The 11902-nt window shown below is 42.4% G+C and overlaps 1 protein-coding gene across 2 annotated transcripts in view; it reads left to right on the forward strand.

The window, feature by feature from the left end:
* Nucleotides 1-11902, forward strand: part of LOC111870340 (proline-rich extensin-like protein EPR1) — a 195027-nt gene that overhangs the window by 126744 nt on the left and 56381 nt on the right. The gene's annotated exons all lie outside the window — the stretch shown is intronic.

Here is an 11902-nt window from a genome sequence, read left to right on the forward strand (position 1 = left end):
ATTTTCATTTGAAGGAGAGAGCTCTAGATCGCATTAAGTGGAGGAACTGTTTTGGAAGAGACTGTGGACCTGTCGTCTTGACAGATTACTGATGATGATGATGATGATGATGATGATGATTTTTAGTTTATTGAAGGATGCTTTCAATAACATATATACCATAAAATGATAAGCTGACAGCGGAAGTGACTGATCAATTTCAAGCTTCTTTCAATAAGTTAGATTATATACCATAAAATGATAAGCTAGCAGCGGAAGTGACAGGGGAAGTGAAGGTATATCTCCACCATTCTTGGCCTCGGCTCTAGATGGAAGTGACTGGTCAATTTCAATCCTCTTTCAATAAGTTAGATTATATACCATAAAATGATAAGCTAACAGCGGAAGTGACAGGGGAAGTGAAGGTATAGCTCCACCATTCTTGACCTCGGCTCTAGATGAAAGTGACTGGTAAGTTTAAGGCCTCTGCCAATTTACCCCTCTAAAAAGATCCCCCAGCTGGGTGGGCCTCTGGATCCGGTCTGGACGTTATGGAGAAAAGGGAAATTTTTCCTCCTGCCGGCAATTGAATCCCGAGGTCTAGTCCATAGCACATCGCTGTACCGACTGAGACATCAATATGGATATCGAAATTTCGTGTTTGACCTATCTACATACCAATGCAGTTTCAAGAACTACGGGCTTACCATGGCAACTAGCTAAGATATTGAGCTATGCGCAGTGGTGTCCTAATTTGAGGTAAGCTTACTGAAGCGACCGAGAAAGACCACGAAAGCTGTCAGGATAGTTGGTCTCCGGTTTTAGGCTTGAACCCATGACCTTCCGAAAACATAACTGGAGGGCCAACCGCTTGTCTGCTTCGTTTGATGAACAGGACGAGAATGGAAGAGAAGGCGAAAGTGAAGTAGGAACAAGAATGAAAGGAGGAGGAGGATAAGAAGAATAACGGTGAGAGAAGGACCAGGTGCCTAATTAACACTGGTTAAATCTTTTTGTTAGACCAAGCACCATGTTCTGCTATCGATCTGCAGCGTGTCGCTGGGTAGGGAATGCGACTCAGAGAGGAATTTAAATGACTAGATCACGCCTGTCAAATTTGATTGTTTTCGCATAATCTTTCCCTGTGGCTCGCCTAGGTCGAATAGCGATGATTTCATAATAGACAAAGACAAATTTACGCGTATGTCTAAGCACCATGCCACGAAGGGGAGGATTGAAATGTGTTTATTGTGAGGCAGGTGTCATGTCCAGGCTCCTGTTGCTTCAGCTCTGCTACTTACCGGATGCCAAAGGCCGCGCCATAGCTCAAGCGGTTACTCGCTGGCTTCCCACCGCGGCGGCCCGGGTTCGATCCCGGGGTCTGGTCAAGTGGGATTTGTGGTGGACAAAGTGGCGCTGGGGCGGTTTTTTTCCCCGAGTACTTCGGTTTCCCCTGCCAATCTTCATTCCACCAAATTCTCCATCATCTTAATCACCCGGAGCAGGCTACAATAGACCAATCAGTGGCCGCCGTGCCGAGTGGACCCAGTTGGACTCCACCCCCCACTAAGCGAATTAAAAAAATAACTGTATGCCAAGGATCGAACTTTGTCTTCAATTTCATAGCCGTCGCGTTACTGATCCAGCTATCCTGAATTTTCTTTAAACAAAAATAGGTTTTACAGGAACTAAAGCACGTTTTGTTGCATTGTATTTCCTTCACAAAATTTACAACATGCTGCCCAGTGTCGCAGTTCAGCTGTTCTTTTCTTTATTGCCTAGCCGCAGGTTCACTACTTTTTTTTTTCGCATTATTTTTCAATAATTTTGCTAAAACGCTGGACTGTTACCTTGAAACAGGCCGCAAAACACTTTATTCAACACTGAAATTTCAGCATCATGATAACGGTGTAGTTAAGAACAGATCCAGTCTGTAATTACTTGCTATATTTCAGTATCGAATATTTTGTCTTTCCTTTTCCAGTCTGAAAACCTAAAGATTAAAATGCAGGAAACTCTTACTTTATTTATTCCTATGAGACTAACTTCCTAAAGGTATCTGAGTAGTACTTTAAATATGAAGAAAGAAGTCTTCTGGGATTTGGCACCCTGTATATGTGGTGTTAACCGACGTTCCTCCGAAACGTCGGTTAACACCACATATACACGGTGCCAAATCCCAGAAGACTGCTTTCTTCATAGTAACCGCCGTGAAAGCCTCAAATCTTAGACAGTATTTTAAATAGTTTGTATTCTGTCTCAGTGCTGCTGTAAATCGAAACTTCCCAGTAACATTTATTGTCTTCTGTATCAATTTTTTTAGAAAATTTGACCAGCGGTTTAGGCTCTGATGTTAAGTCACAGACTGATAGACTGACAGACATAACCTACGTATAAGGCTTAATATTTTGCTTGTAAAGAACTCCTAATATTCCAGTCGCTATGGACTGCACACAATTTGACTCGATATTTTAAGTCTTTAAATGAACGGCGACTCGGAACACGAAACAAAGGAAACGGTTGCACAGTTAAGCTGACACTGCACCCTGGTGGGCAGTGATTATGAACTGCCACTCTTCATTTTGCATACAAGCGCTCGGAATTCTATGTATGATTTGATGTAGTTATTAAGTTTCTCTTACATGGCGAGACATTCAGCGAAGCAGCATATTGTGTAATCCCTCCACTACTAAGCTCACACAGCAGACATGTGCCATGCCGTGGTGTCGAAAGTAATGGAATTCAATAGAAATCCGGCAAATTAAATTAGTCCTGTCTTTCTTACTTCCCTTTCACTTCATCTTCTTTTCTTTCTTCGTCTTCTCTAAGCCTAGTAAATTTGATTTTTCTTTGTCCCATTCTGATATTTCTTAAAATCGAAACAAAATTATATTTTTACAATTAAGAGTATTTCAGACCAATGTGACATATAATGCTTCCACCACTTTAGCACTCAGTTACCCAACATGTTTCGATTCATAATGAATTATCATCAGAGGTATGCCTCTACAATCAGGAATCCACTAATACGTATTTTTTTTTAGAGTAGAAACACTTAAAACGTTTTTGATGCTCACTATATATGGTTGTTGATTTTTGTCGTATAGACGGCGTAATTTTTTTTTGTAATAATAACGTTTTTGAGTTGTATTACTTAGAAGTGGCGTAGTTGCTATCACTTCCCTAATGGATAATTAAAAATGTTCCACTGCATTTTATATAAAAGAATTCAATTTGTTTCACCATAGCAGCCTTCCTTACGTTAAAACTATGTTTATGAGTGTGTGTATAAACTTATTTTAAGATAATTTTATTCGTGAACCAGTGTGGGTTGGTTTTATCTTCCTTAGTAGAGGAATTGTCGTCTATCCCTTGGTGGTGTGTTCTTGCTATTAACGGTGTGGTTTGTATGCGTGCCGTGCTGCTTGTGCTGTTTTTCTTTCTTTCTTTCTTTATATTCTTTGCCCTATTTTCCTTCTTTTTCTGAATTCAATTAATGGGTTCTTTGCTTCTTCTTCCTCTTCTGCCTACAGTTTACACCAAAGTCTGTTTCTGCGTCATAGCCATCTTCTGAATATCTTCATATTTATCCATATCTCCATGGGTTCATTTAATTTTTATTTAATCTTATTTTAATTTCGGGGGCACGCGGTAGCGTAGGAGGTTCAGGCACTATGCTACAAGCCTGAAGGTCGCGGGTTCGAATCCCCATGAGGTGGATTTTATCAATTTACCTAATCCTTCAAGCCACACTGCCGCCCTGGGGTCGACTAACAGAAATGAGTACCAGGAATCTTCCTGGGGTATAAAGGGCGAATGGCGTGTAAGGCTGATAGCCTCACCGCCATCTGTGAGCCAATTGTCTAGACAATATAGGCCCCTCAAAGTCTTACACCCCTATGGGCCTTCACCATCTGTTACAGGGATAGCTTTACCATTTTTTACCTTTGCCTTTAATTTCAGTTTAGTGTTATGGTAGATGCATGAAACTGTGCAGATCTTACTCTTTTTACTGGAGATGCAAAGGAAGTCGTAAAGGGAAAATGTACTTTTATATTTAATGTCGGTAATTTCACAGGCGTCTGTGGAGATTATGAATATAGATTATACTTGTCATCATTTTAATGTATATATGCTGTGTCACCTTGACACATCATTAGCACTTTGTTGTGAGGGAATTACCGTGTTTTCTACCAGGATAGAATCCAGTTCGAGTGAGCACTCAGTGAAGCTTTGTATTCTTTTAGAAGCGGGAATTTGTTGACAAGCCTAGCGACCATTAATTTCTCACGGAATTTTCATCTCAACGGAGCTACTTGTACATTGTACATCTGGAGCTGTCACGCATGTCGCTACACACGAACCCGGTTCTGCACTGTGAGAAGCCTGGAGTCAGGGTTCATCTACCACCCAAATAGCTTGTCGCGCCCTACATGTCACGAAGCAGCAATCTGTTACAGTTACCCCGTGCATTAAGGTTCTTCATACGAATTTCTGATAACGAAAATTCAGGGCAGTTGTTCACAGGTCATGATGACTGTTTTGTGACTTCCTCTGCATGAGACAGACGCATTGCGGTGAGGTCGTGTCCCCTCATCTGTCTGTCCGTCCGCATATTTCATGTGCTGAGGTAATTTGCTTTGGAGATCTGCACTAAAAGCTGTTCTCCCCGTTTAGTCTTGCTACGTACCATTATAATTCTTAGTACACGGCGTATTATACCCAAATTCTATTTAGTATTTTATTTTCATATAGATAAACACAGAAAATGTAAGCCTAACTAAGATTACGGTATATTTGATTCACATTACAATATGATGAATGTAAACGAAACATAAGGAAGATAACATAGGCCTAGACCTCTAGATTCAATGATGCCCCCAATTGTTGAATTTGTTTTCCGTCAGTAAGGTTGACGACTACACAATTTAATATTTCTTTATAATCTCTACGACCGATATTATTATACCCGCAATAGACGACCCTTACTTGTGATTCGATAAGAAGGGACGTATTATGCGATGTCTATTGAGTTGGAACTAATGAGGCAAATTAAAAACTTCTAGGTCTTACTTATTGAAGATCGTGTTTAAATGAAACTTGTGGTAAAGACCGTACAGGCATACATTTGTCTGTCATGTTTCCTGTTCACAACCTTCTAAAACCAGGAGATGCTTTATGGCATCTTTTCAACTTTGCTTTAGAATAATCCATTAGGAAGGTCGAAGAAAATCCGGTGGGACTCAGATCGGATGGGGCACGTCAATTTCTGGTCTGTGAAGCTGATGACATTATATGGAAAAATTCAGATGTTCTAATAGATGCCAGGAAATAGATTAATCTAGTAGCTAACACAGAGAAAACTAAGTAGGATAAGTTGATTTCTGATCAGGATGCAGGACAGACTCACAATGGATCCTTTGAAATGAGGGAACGACAGTAACAAGCCGAAACTTCGTTCACGAGGAAGAGCACATCAAGTTCAGGGAAGGTTTGATTGCGTTCATAATCTTTTGTCTTGTCGCCTGGTATTTTAAAGCATAAAGATTGAAATATACAACACTATAATATTGCCTGTAGTTTTGTATGGGTGCACTTTGTCTCTTACCCTCGGGAAGGAGCATAGAATGGAGTATTTGAGAAGTTCTTGAGGAGATTATTTGTATCCAAGAGGTACGAAGTAACAGGATGATGAAGTTTCATGATAGAGAGGTTCACAATTTGTACTCCTCGACAAATATTATTATGAATGATGAAATGAAAGAGGCTGATATATATATATANCCTGAGTTGGCTGAGCAGTTTTTGGCTTCTGAAGAAGGGCTCAACTCCATGGGGTTAGATGTGAACATTAGAGGCAATGAGCTATGCAGATTCACAAAGAAGACGTCGGAAAATACGAAATGTGTATGATATTTGGTCGCTCGTACAATTACCTGATCCCCGTCAAAGGGGTTATACCACCAGTCTTGATAAGGATTTAGAAATTCTCTACGATGAAGCAGGCCAGGGCTCGAATCGGACTATTGCAACTGTGAGAAACTGCTGAACTGATGATAGAGTCCTTGCTGTGGTTACGTCACCCATCCAAGGGGTCCTAACGTTTATCTTGATAAGGATTTAGAAGTCCTTTACATTGGAGTACACCAAGGCTCGAATGAGCTTCTTCGGCCAGAAGATGGTTCCGATGGTTAGGTCTTCAGCCAGGAGGTCGCAACTCTTGTCTCAATACGGATATTCTTTACATTGGAGGAGACCAAGGCTGAAATGGGCTTCTTCAGCCAGAAGATACAGAGACCTTCCGATGATTAGGTCTTCATCCAGGAGATTGCAACACGGATATCCTTTACAATGGAGGAGGCCAATGCTAAAATTGGTTCGTAGTGTTAAGAACAGCAATGGTCTCACCTCCCACCCATGGAGTCCTACTGCTTGTCTTAGGAGTCCTCCAAGGCCAGAAGTGGCCGCAGTACCAAGTGGACTCGGTCCCACCCCACCAAGTAATAATTATACGAGTCCTCCATATTAGAAGAGACCGAAGCTCTAATTCGTGTATATCATCAGGAAGATGAAATTGTTTAGACCTTGCGGCAATGCGGTCTGCTGGCTTATGAATCCTATTGATTGCCTTAACAAGCATGTGGAAATCGTCTACAATAGAGAAGACCCTGGCCCGAATGGATATATTGCGTAGTTTATAAGAAGCGCGAAGTGATTTCAGTTCTTCAGTGATTTACAAATAATAATGTTCCGAAGCTGCACTTTGGATTTCATTCCGTCCTTTTTGTACAACATGCGACTGTGGTTAAGCGTTTCTGATCCACAGACCTTCCATTCGATTCGGGTGAAAGCTACAGTCACCGTGACGAAACGGTAACAAAAGAAACAATCAAAGAATTTGGCGCAAAAAGGGAGAAACTCCAAAAAATGTTCTTTCCTTACCATTTCAATGTTAAAATCATGCCGATTGTTCGGTACAAAAAGGCTGTGATCCATTCCGTTATACTGCATGTAAATGCCGGTTTATCTTTGTGTAGACTAGTAGTGACTATATCGCACGGGAGCCTGGATAGCTCAGTCGGTATAGCGACCGGCTACGGGCTGGACGGCCCGGGTTAGAGTCCCCGGGGTTAAAGTGGCAGGGGCTTTAAGCTGACCACTCACCTCCATCTAGTGACGAGGTCAAGAAAGGTGGAGCTGTACCTTCACTCCCTCATACGTCTTCATGACATAGTGCTTATCTAATTAAGCAGAGGGACAACTTTAATTAATTTAGCACATTTCTTTCGTTTGGTTCTTGGAATAAACAACTATTATTCTTCTGAATACGGATTAGCCAACCGAGCTCTGTAACGGAGAGAGGGCGAGTTTTCTGGGAATGTGTAGAAGAATTCTTCCGTATTGCTTATATGAGCGTTCGTTTTCAAACTGTTATGCGTTAAGCAAAAAAGTAAAGTTGTCTCTTGTGCTTAATAAATTAAGCACTACGCCATGAAGGCGTATGGGGGAGTCGATATATATTGATCCATATTCTCTTGACCTCGGCATTAGCTTCACGCTAGTGTCGCTTTACCTCCTGAGAAAGAGCCCCTGGTACCAATTGGATAGGAGGCTGAGTGGGCCCCAGAGCCGGTCTAGACGACGTGGAGAAGAGAAAATTCTTGACCCTACTGAGACTCGAAATCCCACCTCTCGGTCATCTAGCCCGCAACCAGTCGCTATAACGAGTGAGCTATCCCGGCTCATTCACGGTTTCAAAATATTAAGTTTTATGTGCTTTCCCAAAATAGTACGTTATAAATGGATGTAGCCCGTTTTTGCACGAAACGTGTCATGACCGGTAATGAAAATGATTCAGCAAGTTCAGAAGCACGTGCAGTAGTCGAAATTCTAAAATCAGTGCCAAGTGTATTTAAACTTGTTTGCTGCTTTGGATTCTACACACGGTCTCGCATAAAAAATTTTGAAGTCTTCTTTGCTATTGGAGGAGTCAGCTTTCTAAAACCTACAATAATACTTAATGCTGGAGTTTCGTGAGCCTTTATTTATGTGTGTTGCCAGTAGTGGATGCCCTTATAGGAGATGTGCTGTGTCTTGTAAGGCAGAGAATATGATTAACAGGTGACATTAGCCACAAAAGGACATTTTGTGTCAATGGAATGTAATATATAAGAATACAACAAAAATGTATAGTACATATGTTATACATGAAACTGCATCCGACCGCCGTCTTACAGATGCCAGCGGCGTTGATAAGATTTGCCACTGACTAGGATTCGAGATGAGGTATTTCCCTCAGGGAAACGGGTGCGTCATTGACCGAGAGGGGAACACATTTCAGGAATGATCCAACACCGTATCACCAGAACGTCACTCCGCGTATTGTTTGCATTCAGTTAGACGGGAAGTGCAGTCATAGTTGGCGTGTTACTCTGTTCCTTATTTAAGCATCATCACTCTGATTGCACCAGCCGCCGTTGTGCTTGTGCTCATCTACCAAACATGATATTGCGTCCCAATAAACGGCAATCTTTATATTTTCATCCATTCTGCTTCTGTGGTCTAGTGGTCACAGTTCCTGGCTACACATCCAGAGGTCCCGGGTTCGTTTCCTGCCGCTACCACATTTTCGAAGTAGTGGGTCAAAACGGTGTCCACTCAGCCTCATGAGGATAATTGAGGAACTCTTTCAAGGAAATAGCGGCTCCGGTCCAGAAAACTGAAATTAACGGCCGTGGGGATTCGTTACGCTGACCACGTGACACCTTCTATCCGCAAAAGTTGATACTAAGTTCGCCGATAAGCGGCGGACGCTCGGTCGGTATAGTTAGTTTGCGGACTACGGGCCATGGAGTTACCAGAATATGATATTTTTTGTTACTGAAGAACGCATTTGAACCTTGCGAGGTGCGGTGTGAATGAAGAATCGAGAAGAATTTCAGTGGACGGGTCTGTCGAAATATCACTGCGTTCTCCCCATGGGAGTGAAGAGAACTACGCGAGCCTTGAGAAGTTGTCCATGTGTTTTCCGAAATTCAAGTACGCCTCCTGTTGATTACAAATCAGTTCAGTTAATTCTGTGTTACAACTTCGTCTGTAGTGGAGTAGTACGTAGGCGAAATTCAACACTGACAAAAAGAGATCGTCGCACATTGAGGAGGATTATATCGAAAAGTCACAGTAACTGCGACACAGGTAATAGGACAGCTGAAATACCACGTAGATATGCTTCTACAAAAATGTCCGACGTGAGCTTCACAAACCCAACACCCACGGTAGGACTGCAACTGCTAAACCTCTGATTACTGAATGTAATGCTCAGATGCGTAAACGGTGGTGTCACGACCGTAAAACCTGGACATGAGACAGCTGGAAAGGCACTTGTGATATGCTCAGATGAGTCGTCCTTCACGCTGGTCCCTACATCAAGAAGAGTTTACGTCTGGAGAGCACCCAAGGAAGCCTATAACCCGGAATGCCTGTCCGGTTCCAGCAGTGAAACCCGAGGGGGTGGGGTTTCCTGTCATGGTTTGGGCAGGAATATCATGCGACAGTATTCTGTTGGTCATTATTATTCATCAGGCCAAGGCAGTAGGAGGACAGATCGGGTAATCAGGTGCATCTCATGATCCAGACGTTATTTCCGAACAACAATACAGTTTTCCAAGACGACAATGCTCCCATTCACACAGCATGGTTTCAAGAGCGTGAAAGTGGACTTCAGCATCTTCCCTGGCCAGCACAGTCACCAGATTTGAACATCACTGAACCACTCTGGTCAGTTTTGGAGACTAGAATGTGGAACAGATTCCCACCTCCAACATCTCTAACGCAACTTGAAGATGTTCTTCAAGAAGAGTGATGAAAATTTGGCTAGAGACAGTTAAAACATTTTATGAGCCCATTCCATTAAGGATTGCGGCTGTATTGAAGGCAAAAGTTGGTATAACATATATTAATAAAGAAACGTGTACGCTGTCTGTAGTGTTTCCATTATTTTTTCCAACCTCTGTAGTATGGCATTCTTACAATAGTATCCCAGTATATACCGCAGACACCAAGGAAAAGTACGTAAAACCTTAGAGTGACGAATTCGTTTTGTAGGCCGATATTCGAAGGCGAGACCTCGGGAATACATTGTACAGTGCTGACATGCTTCTGTAATTCGCTGTTTGTGCGCATCTTGCAAGTAACAAGACGATAAGCCGTGAAGTCTTGTCGCTCCTTGCTTCACGTCTGTGGCGTTAATTTTGTGTCATGTCAGGGACACGGGGTGTGATCCCAGAACGTGTCTCATCTGCGCTTCTTGTTTTCTTTGTCGATATGCGTTCGTGCGGATCGTGAGATTGATAGACCAACCAGAGTCGAATTGTTTCCCGCACGCGGACCGCAGTACCGGTATCCAGGTACCTGAAATAACAAGACAAATCGTATCATGTAATGAACTCGATGTCATGTGCTTAGTAACGGAGTTAGAATGGGCCTTTAAATCCTCTGTTGCTTCTCATACATGATTTTATGGTACTCTGCATTCAAGAACCAACGATCCCAGTGTTCGAGCTGTAGAGGACTGTACACGCCTTAGAACTTGGAGCCATTCTGGTCAATGGGAAGAGCGCTCTGTTCCCACATTTCCATGTCACGTGAAATGAAAGTTAACGCAGGAAATGTTAAAAGTCCTCTGTTGCCCTTTGAATGTTTCTGTGTATCGTGTTCTCTGATGTGTATACATGTGTTTGTTCTGGCGCTGAATATTTAATCTAGAGGCAGACCGAATGTTACTGGGCACCACCGGGGTCATTCTGCACGGGTTCTAATGTATAGATGAGGGCCCCACCTCTAACATTTCTGTTCTACACCAACAGCCCTAACCTCAATAATTCAGGCTGCACGTTAGTCGCTGTGTTCTGCATGCATTGCACTTACTGGCAAGACGAGTGAATATAATGTTGTTTAACTGCGTTGGTTTGCAAGCAAGTGAGGTTTAAACGACAATGGACTGAAGACATTTAGATTGTATAACGTGTTTCGTTGAAGAATATAAAAATACCAACCAATAGACCAACTCGCTAGCAAACTAACTATAATGTAATTAAAGGACTAACCCTCAGATCAGCGGCCTCCGTAGTCTAGAGGTAACGTTCCCACCTCATGACTCGTAGTACGCGGGTTCAAATACCCGGCGGAGGTCATCGAATTTTTAAGGGCGGAAAAATTCAGGGAACAAGTCCTCCGGGAGGGACTTTAAGCCGTGGGTCCCGTGTCGTAGCTTTACGGCACGTAAAAGAACCTCATATCTCCAAAGGAGGTCACTGAGCCAAATTAACGGACGTTTCCCTCCCAACAGCAGTCTCTAATACCTCTGGTAGATGGGGGAAGCATTATAGATACCTCTCAGCCAGTAGAGCCGGTCTCGCTGGCTGGGCGGGACTGATGGTAAGCACCAGTACCGGTAGGATATAGAGACTGGTAGAAATTATAGAGGGAAGCACAGTGGACCAATACAGGTCTCAGTGCATGAGGAAACCCACCCTCTCCAATAACTAACTAACCCACAGATCAATTAACCGACCTACGATCTACAGGTAATTAAATATGTAACAAACCTACCGAGCAATCCACAATGAACTACAGTTCTGTTCACACTTTCAAGGGGTAGAAACTACATGGTTGATACGTTCAAAAAATAATAGTACCCGCTCTAGAGGCCCAAACGAACATGTCGATTATGTAGAAATTTGCTTTACCGATCTGACGGATTTCATTGTTGTTCGATATGCAAAAACCAAGCATTTATCGACCGAGGGACATTCGAGTTCATTTCCAAGGTAACATAATCAAGGTCAGCCATATATAAGAAAGTATTTGCATTGATTTATTTTATTTATTTTTTTTTTTTTGTCTAAGCCTTAATTTTTTCATT

Source organism: Cryptotermes secundus, unplaced genomic scaffold, assembly GCF_002891405.2.
Source record: "Cryptotermes secundus unplaced genomic scaffold, Csec_1.0 scaffold1495, whole genome shotgun sequence".
Taxonomy (NCBI): Eukaryota; Metazoa; Arthropoda; class Insecta; order Blattodea; family Kalotermitidae; genus Cryptotermes; species Cryptotermes secundus.